The sequence below is a fragment of the Terrapene carolina genome, unplaced genomic scaffold (genome assembly GCF_002925995.2).
Source record: "Terrapene carolina triunguis isolate 2854851 unplaced genomic scaffold, T_m_triunguis-2.0 Scaffold62, whole genome shotgun sequence".
NCBI classification, from domain to species: Eukaryota; Metazoa; Chordata; order Testudines; family Emydidae; genus Terrapene; species Terrapene triunguis.
Genome location: NW_020664413.1, coordinates 55484996 through 55505030, shown reverse-complemented (window position 1 = coordinate 55505030; position 20035 = coordinate 55484996). Strand labels below are relative to the sequence as shown.

Below are 20035 nucleotides of genomic sequence, written 5' to 3'. Positions count from 1 at the left end.
CACTTCCTTGTGGGAAGTTCAATACCACATCTGCGACCTCACCCAATCCAAAGAAGAAACTATCGGTGCTATTGGTCATGTAGGCCACAGATAGAGGCTCTGCAGGGCAGAGCAAGTGAGGTTTTGTTTATGATTTTGAGTGCTGGTAGAAGAGGATGGCTCATCCAGTCAGTAGGACGTGGGGCATAGCATGGCTCCATATTCTCCCTAGTTGTCAAGTCTATGTATAATTGGCACTAACACTTGGTTGTGACCCAGAGGAAGGCTGTCATGGAGTTCAGGATAGGGGAGTTGAGATTAAGTCTGTCTTGAGACTGGGAAGATGGGAGAAAGTATTTGACTGGGGAGCCAGAGTGCTTTCATTGGGGGAAAGCTCAGGTGGATCGTGGCCCATTAGTCAGAGCCTGCCATTATTATTTCCATATATTTCAGTTCGTTAGACTATGTCTCTATATTATTTTCCTTTTTTTTTTATTTTAAATATACAAATCAAGACTGGATGCCTCTGCAAAAGGTGTGCTCTAATGCAAGCAGAAGTTATGGGTTTGTGCAGGAATCACGTGGTGAAATTCTATGGCCTGTCTTATGCTGGAGGTCAGATGAGACGGTCATACTGGTCCCTATAAATCTATAAAAATTGAACACCCAGGAGACCCTTCTTTGTGGGTACTCCCTGTCATGGGGAAGCAGGTGAGTTCTGGTGAACGAAGGACCTGATCCTGACAGAGATAATGAGCACCTGCAACTTCTGATGTAGTCAACAGGAGCAGGAGATGCTCAACATCTATCAGGACTGGGCTCCAAGTCAATGGCCAGACTCTCATCGACTTCAGCACGAGCACCCTGTAAATCTGTGCTCAGGATCTATTTACCACTAATCCAGAATGAGTGACTGTTGATCCAGTGAGGTGCAGGGTGCTTCCAGCTCCCATTAAAGACAACAGGAGAAGAAGAGAGTCAGCATCCTGCAGGATCTCACCCTCTGAGCACAAATCATGCAGGGGTTTATAATGCACATTTTTCCTTACTGTAAGAGAGTTACATATTTTCACTGAGGGGAGAAAGGGGATTTATTGAGCACCAAAACTGTAATGATCCTCTATTCACTACTAAACCAAAATGATAAGCTCTGCACCTGACTCAGGCAACTGGACTTCAGTCCTGAGAAACAACTGCATAAGGCCTGAAGGATTTGACCAGCTCTTACAAACAAGCCAGAATTTTGCCCAGTGGAAAACATCTATATTCAGTACTGATCCATACTGGAATTATGGTAAATAAAGAACAATTTACAATCAGGCAACATTCTGACTTCCTTTTGCCAGCATGTTTTAAAATGCAGGAGACCTGTTAGAAAGAAAAGGCAAATCGTTCTGTATGATCCTTTAGCAAAGAGCATGCCATGCAATCAGGCACACAGTTGACACTGTTTCGGGTCCAGCACGAAATAACATGGTTAGAAGAATAAACATGTTGCAACATGTTTACTGTGACATGTAGCTCTTCAAGGGCATGAATGCTAAGAGTCCAATTCTGCTATCTTATACTCAACCTCCCACTGACTGACCAGAAGTTTGGTATGAGTTCGGACTTCAGAACTGGGCCCCAAACTCATTCAAAACTACCATGTGTCTAGGAAACACGTAAACATCCTGTAAACACTCTTTTTCCCCATCCCAGTGTTTAGTCATTATTTCATTCCTTTTTCTCTGCGGATTTGGTGCCAGTATTTTTTTCTTCTCAGGGTATTTAGGACCCAATCCAACTCTTGATGACACCATTGGGACTTGGATTGGACCCTTAGCAGGGACACCTGTGAGCCACATGTCAACAGAAGTTCACCATTACATGGTTAAGCACTTAAATATTTAACAGTAAATCATTCTTATAACTCCACTGTAAAATACTGGAACCACTGGAAGCTCCAAGATCGTTAAAAGGATGAATTGTAGATTCTGCTGTAGCACAAGACCTCAGAAAATTGGTATTCGATAAAACAAATTCTACCTACTTCACAAGCTCCTACAGTATCATACTTCCAACACCTGGGAGTAAATTTTTTTCATGACTGTGATGTTTACTTGCTATCTAAAGGCAGTTTAGCTTGTTTTCTGTTTGTTTGTTGCAGAAAATACAGTCAGGGTTTTTTTTTGGCATCCATTACAGGTGTATTATTAATAACCCGATGGGACAGATTAATTCCCCATCTCTCCCAGATGCATGTAAATCACTCTTTTTCTCCTCATCAAGAAATCTGGTCATGCATTGAGCTTCCAGAGAAGCAGCGTTCTTTGGGGAATTTAAAAATAAAACCATGTATAAATCATATCTATGGATGCACTATCACATGTCTTGGAGCAGTTACCTCTTGCAGCCTACTTGCAGAGTACAGTTTGAAACAAGGCTACATTAACGTGTACTGGGGAACTTTTAGTGCAAGCCAGCAGGGTCCACATGGGCCAGTTAGTGTACAACACACTTGCCTGCACTAGAATTTACACCCCTCTAATGTGGACTATGGCACTGTATAGACAAGCCCTAGGTAGGTGTCTACATTGTGTTCATCTTCGTGAATCCTACGTACCATATCTGCTAACTTGATCCGAGGTGAGAATTTCTGCAAAGAATACAGGAGACTGCACTTCTGGATGGTTCCCTCTATTACTATGAAGTTACATTTATTAATATTTGTAAAGTGCTTTGAGATGCTCAGGTGGAGGCTACATAAAATTGCACAGTATTGTTAATAATTACTGTTACTATCCCAGATATGCCAGAGCACATCCACAGCAGTTTAAGCATATACATTTCCCTCCCTGCTCCAGAGTATACACATATACTTACCCCCTTCCAGGGGTGTGGCTTTATCAGTAACTAAAATAACAAAGCAACACTCATTTTAAGTTTCCAGCTCTAAGCTGTGGCTGCCTCAGAAAGACACTCCACTCTTTTCACATGCTGGTTGGGAGGTAACTAGAGCCACCTCCTAGCATGAACCAGCACAGTTTGTATCTTTGTGTAGGGATTCCAGTACCTGAATTCAGGGTGTGTCAGCAGAGGAACCTAGCAAGCTGCAAAGAGGCCTAGCAATTGCTTCTACACACAGATATAATATACTGGAAAACATATCTTAAAAGAAAGCTTATCTTACTACCCCAATGCAGTACTTGAGGCAAAAAGAGAAGGCCATTACAGAAGCAGCAGAGAATGAATGGTTTGTTTTGTTTGGATCTCTACAGTAGCCCAGCCCATAAACAGAAACCAGTATTTACATTTGCTCTACTTTATTTGAAAGTTGTGGGATTGACTGTAATCAAGCAACACCACAGAGCCTGGGAGAGCTAGTTAAAACAACCCTTGGGTACCCATATTAGCCACCCAGTGCTCAATGCTGAGAGGTGCAGTGTGCCCCCAATTCTTACTGACTTCACTGGGAGCTGAGGGTGCACAGCACCTTTCAGGATCAGGCCCTAATTCTTTTACTCTATAGGTCTGGTTTAAATCCCAATATGTCAAGTGTGGCCAGATAAATGTCCAGAGAAGTGTCATGGTTCACAGTTAAAATGGATTTCTATGACCTATGTTAAAAAAACGCTCCACTGTGTAATTAGAAAATCCCTAGAATCAGCCCATATAAATGTTATTGAATGTGTTAACTTGCACGGAACGTAATCTAATAATTATTTTAAATTATTTTTAAGAAAGGATCATTAAAAAAAGTTAAAGTATGTTCCAACAAATCCCACAGTGGCATTATTCTGGGCACAAATTGTCACAAACTGTCCATCTCTAGCAAGCCAGAACAATTAAGCATTTTACATCTACTATGATTAACAATTGGAGTTATCTGATTCATGATTAACAATGCAATTGCAACTATTTTCAACTGGCAAGTCCTCCACTTAATCTGTCCCTCACCTCCCAACAGAATAACAGGATTTTCTGAAGTAAGTTTTATTTCGTATCTTTCCCAAGTAAGTGGAACCAGTTGTGTAGGGTTACCATAATTTAATTTAAAAAAAGGAGGACACCCGGCCCCGCCCCAACTCCGCCCCTTCCCCGCCCCCAGTCCTGCCCCAACTCCACCCCTTCCCCACCCCCAAAGTCCCCGCCCCAACTCTGCCCCCTCCCCTGAACGCTCCGCCCCCTGCTCCTCCCCCTCCCCTGCTTCCCGCGAATCAAATGTTCGCGGGAAGCCTGAAACAGGGAGGCAGCAGGTAAGCTGGGGCTGGGGCGGGGTGTGGCCCAGTCCGGCCCCCCCGGCCGAGCGGCTCCCTCCGGCGGCCGGCCGGCCCAGGCCAAGAGGCTCTGGCCCCGGCGTCTCCTGCCCGGCTCGGCTTGGGCCCTGGGGCGCCGGCCGAGCACCGCCGGCCCCGCACCCCCGGCCCCGTCCCGTCCCCCGGCCAAGCACCGCCGGCCCCGGCCCGGCCCCCAGCCCCGCACCGCCGGCCGAGCACCCCGGCCGAGCACCGCCAGCCCCGGTCCGGCCCCCGGCCAAGCACCGCCGGCCCCTCCCTCCCTATTTTCCCAGACATGTCCGGCTTTTTGGGATTTCCTCCCGGACGGGGATTTGAGGCCCAAAAAGCCGGACATGTCCGGGAAAATCTGGACGTATGGTAACCCTACAGTTGTGCCCCCACTCTGTTGGTCGGAAAGGGCTGCCAGAAGTTACACATTGACTTTTTCAGCTGCCCAAACAACAAACTAGAGATTTCCTTAATAATTATCCCAATAGGCTTTTTTGTTTGTTTGTTTTTAAATCACTCCACTGTACCTTGAAACAGTATGGCAGGCACATTCAGAAAATCCTTTGATGTCAGGATACAACTTTATAAACAGTGCTTTTCCTTTTTTTAAAAAGATAAAATGAATTACTAATCAAAACAAACGCTAAACCAAAAACGTATGTCTGAATATGTAAAGTGTTTTAACTAAGCATGAGCTGGAATTTTAGGAGACAAAGCAAAGTGTATATCACACGTACAACAAATAATGTGTGATGCAAAAGATACTAACACCTTATATACTGAGTTTGTGGTGCAATTTAGCAGAGGGAAATACAGCGGCTAAATGTAATGGGCATATATATGTTGTTAAAAAACCCTGGAAGATATAGAAAATATTACAGATATAGTGAGTACTGGATAGCTGAGGGGACTGGTAATCCGATTCACAGCTTTGGCTTTCCTGGTCACCATTTTAAAACCAGGCCAAGTCTGTAGGGACAAAAAACCATACTGTTCAATCTTTTCAATACAGTCCCCAATGGACAAGTAGACACATACTGAAAAGTCACTCCTAGCAGCATTGGTCCTTCCATGTCACACTGAGACACACGGACAGGGTGGTTTGGGGAATTTGTACTGCGGCGGCCTGTGCTGTGCTTGTTCTGTTGGTCAAGAGGAGACTTCAGGCCCCATGGATGTCAAGTCAGCACCTTCCATCTGCACTAAGTTCTCCTATACATATACTATTGCATAATCAGGCACAAAGCCTAATGGAGCAGACACAATCTCTCCCGGGGCTACTTGGTGTGCAGGGGGTGGGGAATGATCGCTCTACACCATCCACAGGAGTGGTGCATATTACTCACAACAGTGCACCAGCTTGGGTCCATGGGCCAGTGTAGTGGGGAATGGGGCATGGCCCCACCTCCTCCCACCCCTATCTGGGTGATGTGTTCTCTGGAAGGAGGCAGGACTGAGCATTCTCAGAGACTGCTGTTGTGATCTGCCCTTGCACACCTTCCCTTCCCATGCACTCAAGCCAAGGCAGATCACTGTTTGACTCACTGTATTTTTTTCTGTACAGTGTGGTTTCTGTGCTTGGGTTTTTACATCATGAAGCTCTCTGGATTACAAATTTTCCCTCTGATATAAAGCCCTAAGCACACTGGTATTTATTAAACACTCCATTTAGAAGACAAAAAAACCTCTCATACTTGCATACAAATTCTAAGAACGGGGTTGTAATGGAACTGTGTGATGTTTGGGACATCAGAGATATGAATACTGAATTCAATTTACACATGTAACGATAGCATTAGACTGATGTTTGTCATACAGAGGAGGAGAGAAATTACCAGTGAGACCTTCAGTGGATGTAATCATGAGTGTAATGAGAAAACTCATTCCCATGTGGTCAGTATTTCACATCACAAAAGGAGTCACACGTAGCTCTCCGAATCCAAAGACAGAAGGCTCTACGAAATAATAATTTGTGTATTAAAGCAGCAATTTCATGAGAATTATAAACAAATAAAAAAGTTGGGAGCAAACTTTAACTTTGGAATTTACCATTTCTTTCGATGTTCTTCAAGCTTTTTTTTGCCTGGTAATAAGTAGAATCACTGGTCTCACTCTTCCACAAATGGCATTGGTTGAACAACATATGTATTTGGAAGGGAAACAGCATGAAAAAATAAATTCTTTTTTAAAATTGTGAGTTTGGATGACATCGAGCTAAATTAATCTACTTTGTTGTAAATCTGGAGTTATTCCAATTAAATCACATTTACCCCAGTCTAAAGGAGATCTGAATTTGGCCCAGGGTCTGCAGACTGGTAATTTATTCAGGATTTAAGCATTTACTTACTTTTTTAGGAACACATGTATATTTACCGCTGTGCCCCAGCAACTGATATATGACTTGGCACTTCTGTTCTGAGTGTCTGATCCAGCAATATGCACTTACTCACATGACATATTCTGCATATTTTATGGTATGCTAAAAAAAAAGCTATGTTACAGTTAACAAGGGAAAGCTGAATGGAAAATGCTACATGTATGCGACGTGGCTGAGTTGCCATTGCCAATGCAACCTTATCTTTTGGAATTTCCTGACTTCTGCACATTTAATCCTGCAAGCTCAACACTGCATTTATGTTATTTATTTTTAATTTAATTTCCTAGTGGTTCTGTTTGTTTGTTTTTAAGAAAAAAGGGGAAGAGGATAAAAAATAAATCTGGCTGTAATCAGCCTGCACTGCTTACAACTCTACAGGCTTCAACAGAGGACTCTACAAGTTATTTTAACTATTGTGTGACTTATAGCTTGGATTCTGCACTGCATATGAGCTGTGCTCATTTCAGTCAGTGATATTAAGCAATATGCATGACCTTCCTGAGGTGGGCTTTTCCTTTACTATAAAAAGGTATGTTTTTAACATGGTAATAAACCCATATTAAAATCCTGGCTGAAATCCTAGGTGTAATTCAGGTCCCCCTTGACCAGCTGACACATGTTAAAACTACAACTTGCTTATCTACACTAGGATTTTAACATATGTTCACTAAAATTAAAAACACACCTTTTTCCTAGTTTTCGCATGGCCAGTGGGGCCAGTCAGCTAGAGGGGCAGTCCCTGACAAAGTAAAGCAGCTCTTAATGTCTATTCAGAGCTAAATAAGTTCATGTACTAGGCTGAGTTGTTTCCTACATGGTTTGCCCTACTGAAGTGTTTCCCAAAATGGAAGACATGGCCCTCTGGGAGGGCACAACCAGACTTATCAATTATTCTCCAGAGTCTGATCTTTCATTTTTTAAAAAGAGTAAGTCTCTACCTGTTACTATTGTGAAGGAAACCTTCAAAATGTGACCTGAGTGTAACTGACGCAAAGATATCTACCTGAGTTTGCAGAGAGCCTGAAACACATTCTGAGGTATGGACTGCCCTATTCCTTTTTATGCTAACTCAGATTCCAATGATGATACCTTAAATATCACCAATGTTAACTATTTCATTGCTCATTAAACATGCAAGAAAGGTGAGAAAGCATCACATGATGAAAATCTACACAAGTGTTTCCCAAAGTGGGAGCCTGGGCGTGAAGGACTAGCTGGGGGCAGGGCACAGATGACGTAGTCTGGGTAGACAGACTAACGCTAGCTCGAGCTAGTGCACTAAAAATAGCAGTAGGGACATTTTTGCAGCACAGTTGGCGGCTCAAGCTCGCTGCCTGAGTCCAAGCCCATCTGACCCCCTAAGTCTAAGCTCTGGTGGTTAGCCCGAGCTGCTGCCTGTGCTGCTTTGTGCACACTGCTATTCAGTGCTAGCTCAAGCAGAACTAACATAAGTCTGTCTACACGGGCTCGGAGGCAGGTTCCCATCTGCAGTGTAGACCTAAAGATCCTCAAATAAAAAGGCAGTAAGTTCATATTACCAGGTGCTCAGAGTCAACAACAAGTATGGTGTATCTGAGTTTGGTCATGGATCCAGATGTAGTAATTATTTGGATACAATAATCCCAATGGGAGTGGCCCAAATCAGTCTTTATAACAACAGGATTCCATTGCGCATTATGAAAAGACCATCCCTGAGATATTCAAACAAGGATCAACTGTTGGGTCAATATCCTTTTCAGCCCCATTGACTGTACTTATATTTATAAGTAAAGGGCCTGATCCTACACACCTTAAACAAATAGTTTTTATTCATAAAAACAACAGGGAGTCCGGTGGCACCTTAAAGTCTAACCGATTTATTTGGGCATAAGCTTTTGTGGGTAAAAAACCCACTTCGTCGTTTTTACCCACGAAAGCTTATGCCCAAATAAATCGGTTAGTCTTTAAGGTGCCACCGGACTCCCTGTTGTTTTTGTGGCTACAGACTAACACGGCTACCCCGAGTCTTTATTCATGTTAGCAGTACCACTGACTTCAATAGGACTCTTTACAGGAGTAAGTATTACTCCCATAAGTAAGGGTTGCAGGATTGGGCTCAGGAGGCATAACTGGGCAATGGCCAAAGTATTTTTTTTTTAAATTTTGTTTTCTTTCTTTTTGGTAGACATTCAGCAGAGGAAATATCTGTAGCAAAAGGGTGACAGTTGTTAGCCTTTTCTTTCATTGCAGTGCTGATTCAGAATACTCTTCCTCCTTCAGAAAAATCTGGAATTTGCTATTAAAAAAACAAACTACATTTTTGGAGCTAAAATACAATGATATATAACAAACTTTACACATGAAATATATTGTTGCTGTGACTGGGCTGTATTCAGCAATAAATCTGCATCACAAGACAAAGATCTGTTCTTTGCCAAGGTAAACATACAAAGGCAGTACAGTAATATCCATTTCTGGCAAAGGGCTGACACACCAGAATCCAGTGATAAATATCTTGCTAAGTCTCTTTATGGTGGAACTTCTTATGAGAAGTGCAGGGGAGGAAAAATCCATGACATAGAGGCACTGGGTAAAATCATGCTATACAAATGGAGGGATTGATCTTAAATTTATCAGGCAGTCAAGAGTGATCAGTGCCTGACAGAATCAAGCCTTCAGAAGAAATGATGAAGCAACAACATGCTGTTTTGAAAGAAAGAAAGAAATGTCATTTCAGAAAATTCACAATGCAGATAAACCTTACAGACAACGGGCAGATTCATGATACCATGAACCATGTTGGCTTTTGAACATTTGGCATATGGTTCAAAGAGGAAAAGCAAACATACCCTGGCATGTAGGTTGCAGAGGGCAAGTTTTATCCTCCAGCGTAATAATATAGAGAACTTAAATATAGACCTACTGTCGAGATTGTATTAAAAGAGCTGACCTAAAACAGAGCCTCATTCATGATCATCTACATAGAATGGTTGGCAATGAGTATAAAGTTGAATTCTGGCAGGGAGCTAGCTGAACAGCAAGGCTGAGAACCAAGTGACATACCAAAACCTTGACAGAATAAAAATGTACACTTGACAGTGTAAAGATGCCCAGCTGGACAGATCTCTTTAAGTACCTCTCGTTCAGTAATCTAACTAATAACTATGGCCCAATATACAGAGAGAGGTACAGCAGATCAATCTTTATCCAGATCTTTTCCCCTATAAAGTTTTTATGTGTTATACAGTTATTATCTGTGACTTGTGCACACAAACACTTAATTCACACCAAGCTGGGAAGTAAATCTACCCTGCACTAGCTGCTGTGCAGTAAGTGGACAGGGGATGGATCACTTGAAGATTGCCGTATTGTGTTCACTCCTTCTGAAGCACCTGCATTGGCCACTGTCAGAAGACAGGATACTGGGCTAGATGGACCATTAGTCTGATCAAATATGGCCATTCTTATGTTCTAAATGTTTTTGTGGACATGCTGCCGTGCACTAACAGTTCCTTAGCGCGATCCTGATCTACAAACGCATAGAGGCACAAGGTGAAGTGACTTTGCCAATGAGCTGCTGCATGACATAGGACAAGTTGGGAAGAAAACTTACGTCTCCTGACTCCCAGTCCAGCACTCTCCACTAGACCACACTAGGCCTGAGTTTGACAGACCTTTTGTGGAAACTTTCAATATATGAAAGTATGAGAGGCGTTGAAATGTTACAGTATATTTAAGGTTACATTTGATACGATCTCAATTGTAAAAATATTGTGTTTTATAGTCATCCTTCCAAAACTGTCATAAAACTTCACTACTCCATTCACAAAAACTATTCTCCTGTCCATCATCATCATTCATCCTCCACAAAAACAAAACAACAACAACAACAAAAATCCTGAGTGGAATTTTGCAAGATTGTATTTTTTAGAGTGTTTATAGTTTAAGGTTTCTATCTGATTTGCATAAAACGAAAATACTGTTACATATTGATATAAATTTAGTTTATAATTATATTGTATTTCATCCTTACAGAGTATATTTTATCTGTTGTTTAAGAAAATAAAAATTAATCTAGAAAGAAATGTGTAATGAGTGGGTCTCAACTTCTTCCATGCCATGGCCCCATGTTACAACAGAAAAAAGTTTTGCAATCCCCATTCCTATCCAGCTATAAAGAAAGGGAGGGTTGCCATGATTGACTCCCTCAAAACTGTTTGCGAATCCTCTGGGGGATGCAACTCCCAGGTTAGAGAACTGGTCACAAATGGAAAAATTTAAACATGAGAAATTTTGAAAATATCAAATACATTTTTGTTTCACAAGTTTGGAAAGAGAATAATTTTTCGGGCATTTGAAATTTTTCAGTAAATGCTTCATTTTTTCTGTCCTCCTAATCCCCCTTTTTTGCCACTGACAAACGGGGGGGGGGGATGATAAACCAAGAAGAAACTCCCCTCCAAACAAAGCTAAATTACTACATTTTTCATTTTCCAATTTTGTCAAAAGGGAAAAATAAATAGAAACTATTTTTTTTTGGTGAAAAGTACAGATTTTTTTTTAAGGTGTGTTTTTTCAATGTGTATGAAGAAACACTACAAGCAAACAAGCAGGTTCTCTATGACCTTTGTTAGACTTTCCAGTAACAGAGAAGGAATGGGAGGCGGGGAGGTCCTAAGGAACAGGGGTATCTCCTGTCACAACAGAACTGTCTAAACCACTTGAAAGAAACTTAGGAGAGCCATTATGAGAGCACTAATATGGAGCAGAGAGAAGTGTGATCTACAATCCTTATCAGTGGAGGAAAATAACAGCAGCAAAAGAGAAACAAAAGGGAAGCTGCTGCTAAGCCTTTCTGCAGCTAAGATAGCCTGCAGGTTAACAAAGAGTTAAGCATAGGGTTCAGACAAATTTAAGGAAAACCTTAAAATTTCAATTATATCTGAACATTTGAAGCGGAACCAAGACAGAACATGGCATTCTACCAAAGCAGAAAGTCCAATGGATTTCTAAAAATGCCATTAGCTGATATCCACAGACCCCAGAGTCTCTCATAAATTTGGTATTTGTGTGAGACCAAGACTCTGGAAAAGGTGCATCTTCTCCTTATGCTGCCACTTTGATCTACATGTTGCTACTATGGTATCATACTCATGGAAGGTTGAAAGATAATGCACATTTTTCATAATAAGAATTCAAAAGCCTGAATACCAAGATAAAGCCTAAGACCTAAAGGGGGAAAAAGCAGACTTGGTTGTCTAACCAGTGCTGGTCACAGCCATTACAATGGAGAGCTGCTCACCCAAGTAATCTTTAGTGATTTACACAAGAGAATGAAACCTATGAACTGGGAAATCAGTTCCTACACAACAGAGTAGAATTTCCACAGATTTAATTATGTGAAAAAGTTACTGTAAAGTACATGACACTTACCAGAAATACATGCAAGTTTTCAGTCATGAAGCACCTATCTTGACCTTAATATTTTATATGCATTTTGCATACAAAATGGAATGGCACATTGAACAGGCTATTTACAAGAATTGCTGAAAGGAGTGTTCTGTGTATGAGTGATTCTATTCTGAGAGCCTGTCATTTGGGTGAATAAATCTTTGGGAGTTCAATATACTGAAATTCTTTATGTTGCCCACTGAGGAATGCTCACATCTGTCAGTAATCACACGAATATTATAGTCTTGCTTCTAACATGCAACAGTTAGGATTTTTCAGCATTTCTCTTGCTGAGTTCTAATTTCAAGGAGTTGCTATAGATCATTCATATCACATCACATGAGGCTGAAGCCTGGCATACAAGTTATCAGCCTGGATGCATTTTTTTTTTAATTGTATAGATTGGTTTAGTCATTTTGAGGTTAAAGGGGATATGATTTTTTTTTCATTTGATTTGCTAAATTCTAGGTGAAGGCAGATAGTCCTTAATATAGACAAAGCCTTGTTTGGATTCTGGGGGAATATAGTTGGAAAAAGTCAAAATTTTGGTCCAGATTCTGCTCTCATTTATGTCAATGCAGAATCAAGCCCTAAGAACACATATTTGACGTGCTGTGAGATCTCTAATATACATGGGACACTGAGAGGACCTCAGTTTGACAGGTCTCTTCCAAAGTACCTCATGCAGTAAGTGGTTTCACCTACTTTGGACATAACAAGGGCTGTATCTATCCTGACATGAATCAAACCTGCAGTAAGTGTACAGTACTGCAAACCTGATACAAAGTACTACAAGCCATTTAGAAGTTTCAAGAAGTCAATCAAATCTAGCATGAGAATTTAAGGTAGTTAAAAACAAAAGCCATGCTTTACCACAAACATTAAAAAAGTCACAGGGTCTTGCACCAGTTTCAGACCAAGGTAACTCCACTGATGTCAATGGACTCACTTTTGTTTTACACACGTGTGAGAAGAGAATCAAGTCCAAAGAAATTACAGTTCATCACCATAATTATTATAATAAATAATTATTTGCATTATTGTAGCACCTAGACACCCCAATCATGAACCAGGACCCCACTGTACCATACTTTTTCCACACCCTTTTAGGCAAATAGAGCAACATTTTATGCCAGCACCCTTTTGCTGCAATAGGCACTGTCAGTTCAACACATGACCACTATGCCATATTGTATTTGGACAGTTACCCTTTTTATGATTTAGCAGTCACTACCATATGCAAAAATGTCAATGCTCCTATTGAGATTTACTCTTCTTCCAAACAAAACCATTTTTTGTCCTACCTTTGTAAAACCTTCTGATACACCTACAGTTTTGTTAAGAATGACACTATTAAATGAGCATGACCATCAAGGATCAATTATGTGTATAAAGATGGATGTTACGAAGACCTTTCATAGGTTTAGTAATACACAATCAGGAGATGACAGTTTGTGCAGTGATGGGGAAAAAGACGATACTGGGCTAAATTCTGCGCTTGCCTACATAACTCTGCACCGCGTTGGCCCCAGCAGGTGTAAGCCAATGAAGAGTTGGGCTCTAAATCAGCAACAAGTGAATTGCCAAAGGTTCACTGGTTCAAATCGGATTCTTAACCAACGGTCCAGACCTGTGGAAGGTCCCTAGCACTCATTTCCACCATCCGCATGAAATCGTACATCCAGTTTCAACATTGCCTCAAACAGACCCTCCCCCGGTTCCCAACTCCTTCTCTGTAGTCCCAGAGATAACTATACCTTAAATATTACACAGGGCAGCAGTCCTAGACAACAGAGTTATTCTCCATAAATATTGTAAAGAAGAGTCCAAATAGTGATACAATGTTGGTATTTGTAGGTTTTTCCAATAGTGAGTATAAACCACAGACTTTCAGTCAAGGGAGCATCACATTAATGGTGTGTAACAGCAATTAGCATGTTGAACTCTGCTGACATCTTCACACACTGTTGGAATCCACATATTAAACTTGTCTGACTTAAATGCAGGGTGAAAATTTAAGCCACATATTAAATATGGCTATGGTTTAATGTGTTTAGAAAAGTTATGCAGATTTTTTTAATGTATACATTTTTTAAGAGAAGATATTCAGTTAACAAAAATTACATGTCAGTAATGTAAATGCTTTGGGTTTAGACTCATTAAAGGAAATATATAAACTTTAGGCTCAGACCTGAAAAACCTAACTATAAGTAGGTACTGGCTTCACCATTAATCAGCAGTAAATAGGACACAATTCTGCAATGGCCTCTGTGGGATTAAGTGGATGACCTCACAGGTCATTTGCATCTCTAATATCTATGATTGTATAATTATTTAACTATATAGGCAAATTATAGTTGTGCTCATACTTTTAGACCACCGCATCAGCAAGAGAAGTGTTATACATATTGTAAATTCTTTCTGCTTCTCCAGCCATGCCACAAATTTGTTAAGCACTCCTTTATCACTCCTCACATTGAGTGGTAGGTAAGGAGGTCAGAATATTCTACTGAGAGAATATTCCACCATGGTATTTCTTATAACTATTAGGAACTTGGGGTAAACACAGATAGAATGATTGATAAACGCAATTCAGAGACACCCTCCCTGGGGAACTTTGCTTCACAGTTATTTTACTGGGGCCAAATTAATAATTAGCATTTTCATCCTCCAGTCTATAGAAATTAATTAATCCTCATGACACCACTGTGAGGTATTCCCATTTTAAAGAGATTGACGCTGGACGAGACACATAATCAGTTAGCCTCAAGAACTCAAAGTAAGTCAACACTGAGCCAGCATTAGAATTTAGGACTTTCTGACTGCCAATCTTACAGTCGTATAACTAGACTATACCACTCCCTTGAGGTACCATCCATATTAGATACCAGAAGAGGTATACTCTGAAGAGCTAAGAAGTCAATCCAGTGTATCAGTGTGTATAAATAAATAACACACTCCATAAGACTACTCTGTTTTAGTTTAATGCAAACCTGTCATTTAAGGACAAAACATCTACCATATTTTTCCTAGCTTTTGTTGGTTGTTATGACATTTATGTTGTTATTCAGGTTTCATTGAATTCTTAGTAAATTTGACCAAGGTGTGTGCATGCGTGGGTGCGCGCGCAAACACACACACACACACAATGAGTTAAGCTAACGTAAGCTATAAACCTATATTTAATAATCTTAAGTGTACAACCTGATGTTTTTCAGCAGCAATGCTGGTGGGAATATTTTATACTGGCTAGAGCATGGGACTGAATCAAGACAACTTAATTCATTCCTTGGTTCTTGATAAATAATAACTTGCTCTGTGACACTGACACATCATTTAACTTCTTTGTTCATCAGTTTATCCATATATAAAACTCTGTCTTAGCGGTGAGATAAGTCTCGGTGTTTGTAAAATGCTTCAAGGCCCTAGGACAAAAGGTGCTATACAAGTATTTCCATGCAATTAAAAGTAAAATCTCTTCAAATGCTGACTTGAAAAGAAGCATTCTGAGACCATATGACTGCATTCCAGCACTGCATAGGATGGTGAGCAAGGCAAGTCTCATCTTCAGCCAGTGTTAATTGACTTCAATGAAGCTATGCTAGTTTACGCTGACCGAGAATCCAGCCCTTTCTGTTCCACTGCAGAGAGATGGCATTTCAGAGCTCATAGAGCTGCTTTATCATTTGAACGCTTACCCTTTCAACACTTGAAAGATGAGAATCATCAGTAATTTAAACATTGGATACAGTATGCAGCCATAGGCCTTTTTTTCAGTCAGAAATCAGATAGAGAGAGTACTGGAAGGCCTACCAAAAAGGCCAATCAATACTCATTCCTTGAATGACCACTTGAAAATCAGTGACCATACAACACTAGACTGAAAAGAACTATTTCCTGAAGCTGTCATAAAAGAATAAGGGGACATGGAGTCTACAATATTGTAGATACATTTGTAAATCATAGTTTTTGAAGAAAATCTTCAGTTTTATTTAAGAGAAGACTTGTAAAAGAAAGGGCATTGTCAACATTATGCCACAACCCAGTTCCTTGCATGTGCAGCACTATTTGCCTTGTCTAAGAAAAAAATCATTAGAGGATTTTTTCCAGTTCAAAACCCAAGAAAAGCACAGTTACATATGAATGATTACTAGGCACCAGTCACAATGTTTTAAGTTATCACTTTAGTAATTCTGTGCAATTGCCTTCATCCACATAACATAAGGTGGCTCCTTCATCAGAAAGTCAATTTTCATATTGAATATCAGCGTGTGATCCTGAACAAATCTTAAAGTCTCTGGTTTCAAAGTCTCTCTCAAAAAGGGCCATTTTATACCAGTTGATTTTTTCTGTTGATAAACAGGAAATGTTCTTATTTTTTTAATTTATTTTCCCAATTATACTTTTGGTTCTCAGACTACAAAATAAACTGGGAGTTGTACAGAATAGTTCATTACAGGTTCTGAACAAGCTTTGTGTTGCAGAACTTGCAGAAAAAAAGCCAGTGCAGACTCCTAAGCAATAACAGATTTATCCTAATCCATATCTAGGAATTACTGGGAATCACTGCACTTTCCTTCTCAAAGGGTACGTCTTCACTACCCGCCGGATCAGCGGGTAGTAATCGATCTATCGGGGATCGATATATCGCGTCTCGTTAAGATGCGATATATCGATCCCCAAACACGCTCCCCGTCGACTCCAGAACTCCACCGGAGCGAGCGACGGTAGCGCAGTCAATGGGGGAGCCGCGGCCGTCAATCCCGTGCCGTGTGGACCCCCAGGTAATTCGATTTTAGATACTTCGACTTCAGCTACGCTATTCGCGTAAGTTACTGCCCTCTGAATTGCCCTCCTCACCCTTCTGTTTCTCCCACATGCTGTTAACCAAAACAGTCCAAAAACATCAATTTATACCTCTTGCTTCCCGTTATTCTAGAGAATACTAGATTCTGCATTCCTTGTGCTCCCAAAAGTCCTACTGGAGATTTTGGTATATAATCAAGAGGCCAGATCCTCAGCCAGCACAAATCAACACAGCTCCATTGACTGCTATGTCATTTCATGCCAGTCAAGGCTCTGGCTCTTAGAGTATTACACAAGATACATATCAGGGCCAAATTCTTTGACAGAAAAATGCTACAGAATGTTGCTTTCAAACATGTACTAGAGGTGGAAGTCCTTCACCAGCAGAGCCAAACATCTGGTCTGTGGGCTAGGTCTGGCCTCCCTGTGGCCCATCTGACATATTCAAAGTGTGCAGAATCTCAGCTTTCATTTAAAAAAATCAATTTCTACACTTCATGGTTTGAAGAAATGCTTCCAAATGCAAAGTAAAGATAAACCAATACAGTGTTGTCTTCTGAGACTGCAGCCAGCCTCAAACAATGTCTCAGAAAGGTGTGAACTCCTCTGTTCCCTTTTAATGTCATTGAAATGTTACCTAAAATGATCACATTTTAATGTCAACATTAACTACTGGTCTTCTGATCATTTTAGCTGATGGAATGGGAAGCTGCACATGGAAGCCCATGTGGGTGGGAATTGAGAATTTCTGTGCAGGGAAGGAAACACAGAAGGAAGAACAGAGATACAAGGACAAATAAGAGATGCAGAGAAAACAGGATGGGGAAGGAAGAAAATCAAAGGGAAGAAATACCCATGGCTCAAAGGGAGGGAGCATATTTTCCCACTGCTACTGTAAATAAAGCCCTTAATAAATAATTGTAACCACATTACTACATAAAGGCCAGATTCTTTCCTTGATCTTTGTGCAAACCTCCCATGACAGTGGGCATTCTGCTCTGGATGGAGAGGGTTATATGCATAGGTGCCAACTTTTCCAGGCACCGCTAGGTGCTCGCCCCCGGCCCGGCCCCTCCTGCCCCTGCCCCGCCCTCATCCCAACCCATTCCCCAAGGTCCCCACCCCAACTCCGCCCCCTCCCTGTCCCTATTGGACCCCTTCCCCAAATCCCCACCCCGGCCCCACCTCTTCCCTGAGCACGCTGCGTTCCCCGTCCTCCCCCCTCCCTCCCAGCGCTTGCCGCAGCGAATCAACTGTTTCACGACGGGAAGTGCTGGGAGGGAGGGGGGAGAAGCGGAGCCGTGGCACGCTCGGGGAGGAGGCGGAGGGGAGGGGAGCTGGGGCAGGAGGGCAGGGAGCTGCCAGTGGGTGCAGAGCACCCACCAATTTTTCCCCATGGGTGCTCCAGTCCCAGAGCACCCACGGAGTCAGCACCTATGGGTATGGTTACATGGGGTCCTAAATGTAGCCTCTGGCCAACAGGCCATAACTAGAAGTGGAATTCAGCCCTCTCCTCCAAATGAGTTTGACACCTCCGTCCCAGATAACACATGATTATTTAGGGGATTAGGCTGGGTTGTTCTGCAAAAGATGTTGACTATTTTTGAATTCTGCATGCATATTATTAATGTATGTATTTTGTATTACAGTAGTACCCTAGAGGCCACAACCAAGATCAGGACCCCTTTGTATTAGGCACTGTACAACTAAATAGTGAGAGACAGTTCCCAGAATGAAAATAGTGGCAATGAATGTGTATAAACCTGAACACAACATAATCTTGCAAATTAATAAAAAACAGGGACATAAATTAACTGGCCTTTGTATTTCCAGCACTGAAAAGAAAAGAACTTGTTGAAACAATGTAACATACATTTCCGGCCACAAGGAATCTTGTACTTTCTTTTAAAGACAGGCCCAAACCACAAATACCGGTTCTGGGTGTGATGTTTCCTAAAGTTCAGAGTGAGTGTTTGGATCTAGCATTTTGCTTCAACCCCTTTTAGAGATAGGGACCAGGTAAGAAGTTTGGATCCAGAATGAAACTTCTCTCAAAATTCAGTGTTTGAATGTATGGCAATTTGGTTGGGCTCATCTCTAGGCTCATTGAGTAAAACAATAACCCTTAGGCATGTGCTTCTTCTAAAGGCCCCATGGATTTCAGAGGGAATTTTCCTCAGATAAGGACTCAAGAGCTGCCCCCACAAATAAGGTTAACCATAATAGACTGTGAATTGTAATCCTTTCCCTCACCCTTTATATGTCTCATAGACCTTAAGGCCAGAAGTGACCATCATAATCATCTAGTTTGATCTCCTGCACACTGCAGGCCACAGAACCTCACCCACCCACTACTATAATAGACCCATAACCTCTGGCTGAGTTAATGAAGTCCTCAAATCATGATTTAAAGACTTCAAGTTACAGAGAATCCACCATTTACACTAGTTTAAACCTGCAAGTGACCCATATCCCATTCTGCAGAGGAAGGCAAAAAGCCCCAGGGTCTCTGCCAATCTGACCTGGGGAAAACTCCCTCCTGACCTCCCAAACATGGCAACCAGTTAGACCCCAAGCATGTGGGCAAGACCCACCAGCCAGACACCTGGGAAAGAATTTGCTGTAGTAACTCAGAGCCTTCCCCATCTACAGCCTTCCCCATCACTGGTCATTGGAGATATTTGTTGCTAGTAGTCGCAGATCGGCTACATGCCATTGTATGTATTCAGCTATTCGCGTAGCTGAAGTCGAAGTATCTTAGTTCAACTTACCTGGCCGTCCTCACAGCGGCAAGTCGACCGCCACGGCTCCCCCGTCGACTCCGCTTATTCCTCCTGCCGAGGTGGGGTACGGGCATTGATTCGGGGATCGATTTATCGCGTCTCGTCTAGATGTGGCCTAAGTCTCTTATTAAAACAGATACTTCCATTTCTCAGGGACTTGATCCTACAATGTGCTGGGTCCCTTCAACTCCCATCTAAATCAATGGGAGTTGAGAGTGCTCATACCACCTCATGGGAGGCATTGAGCACCTTACAGGATGCAGCCCTTTCCAGGTATTCTAAAAATCATTCATACATGGGGTTGTCCCTATTAACGTGACTAACCCCACATTGCCTTTTAATTGGACTACTCACCTGAGAAGTCAGAGGGGCATAGGCACAGATATCTGCCC

At 41.6% G+C, this 20035-nt stretch overlaps 1 protein-coding gene across 4 annotated transcripts in view; it reads right to left on the bottom strand.

Annotated features, from left to right (window-relative positions):
- Positions 1–20035, bottom strand: part of SPATS2L (spermatogenesis associated serine rich 2 like) — a 119082-nt gene that overhangs the window by 97785 nt on the left and 1262 nt on the right. Inside the window, exon 1 of one of the 4 annotated variants that reach the window (XM_026647662.2) lies at positions 6595–6613. The exons of the other annotated variants lie outside the window; for them this stretch is intronic. The gene's annotated coding sequence lies outside the window, so the exon portion shown is untranslated. Of the gene's footprint in view, positions 1–6594; positions 6614–20035 lie in introns of those variants that run through there. 4 annotated transcript variants of the gene reach the window in all.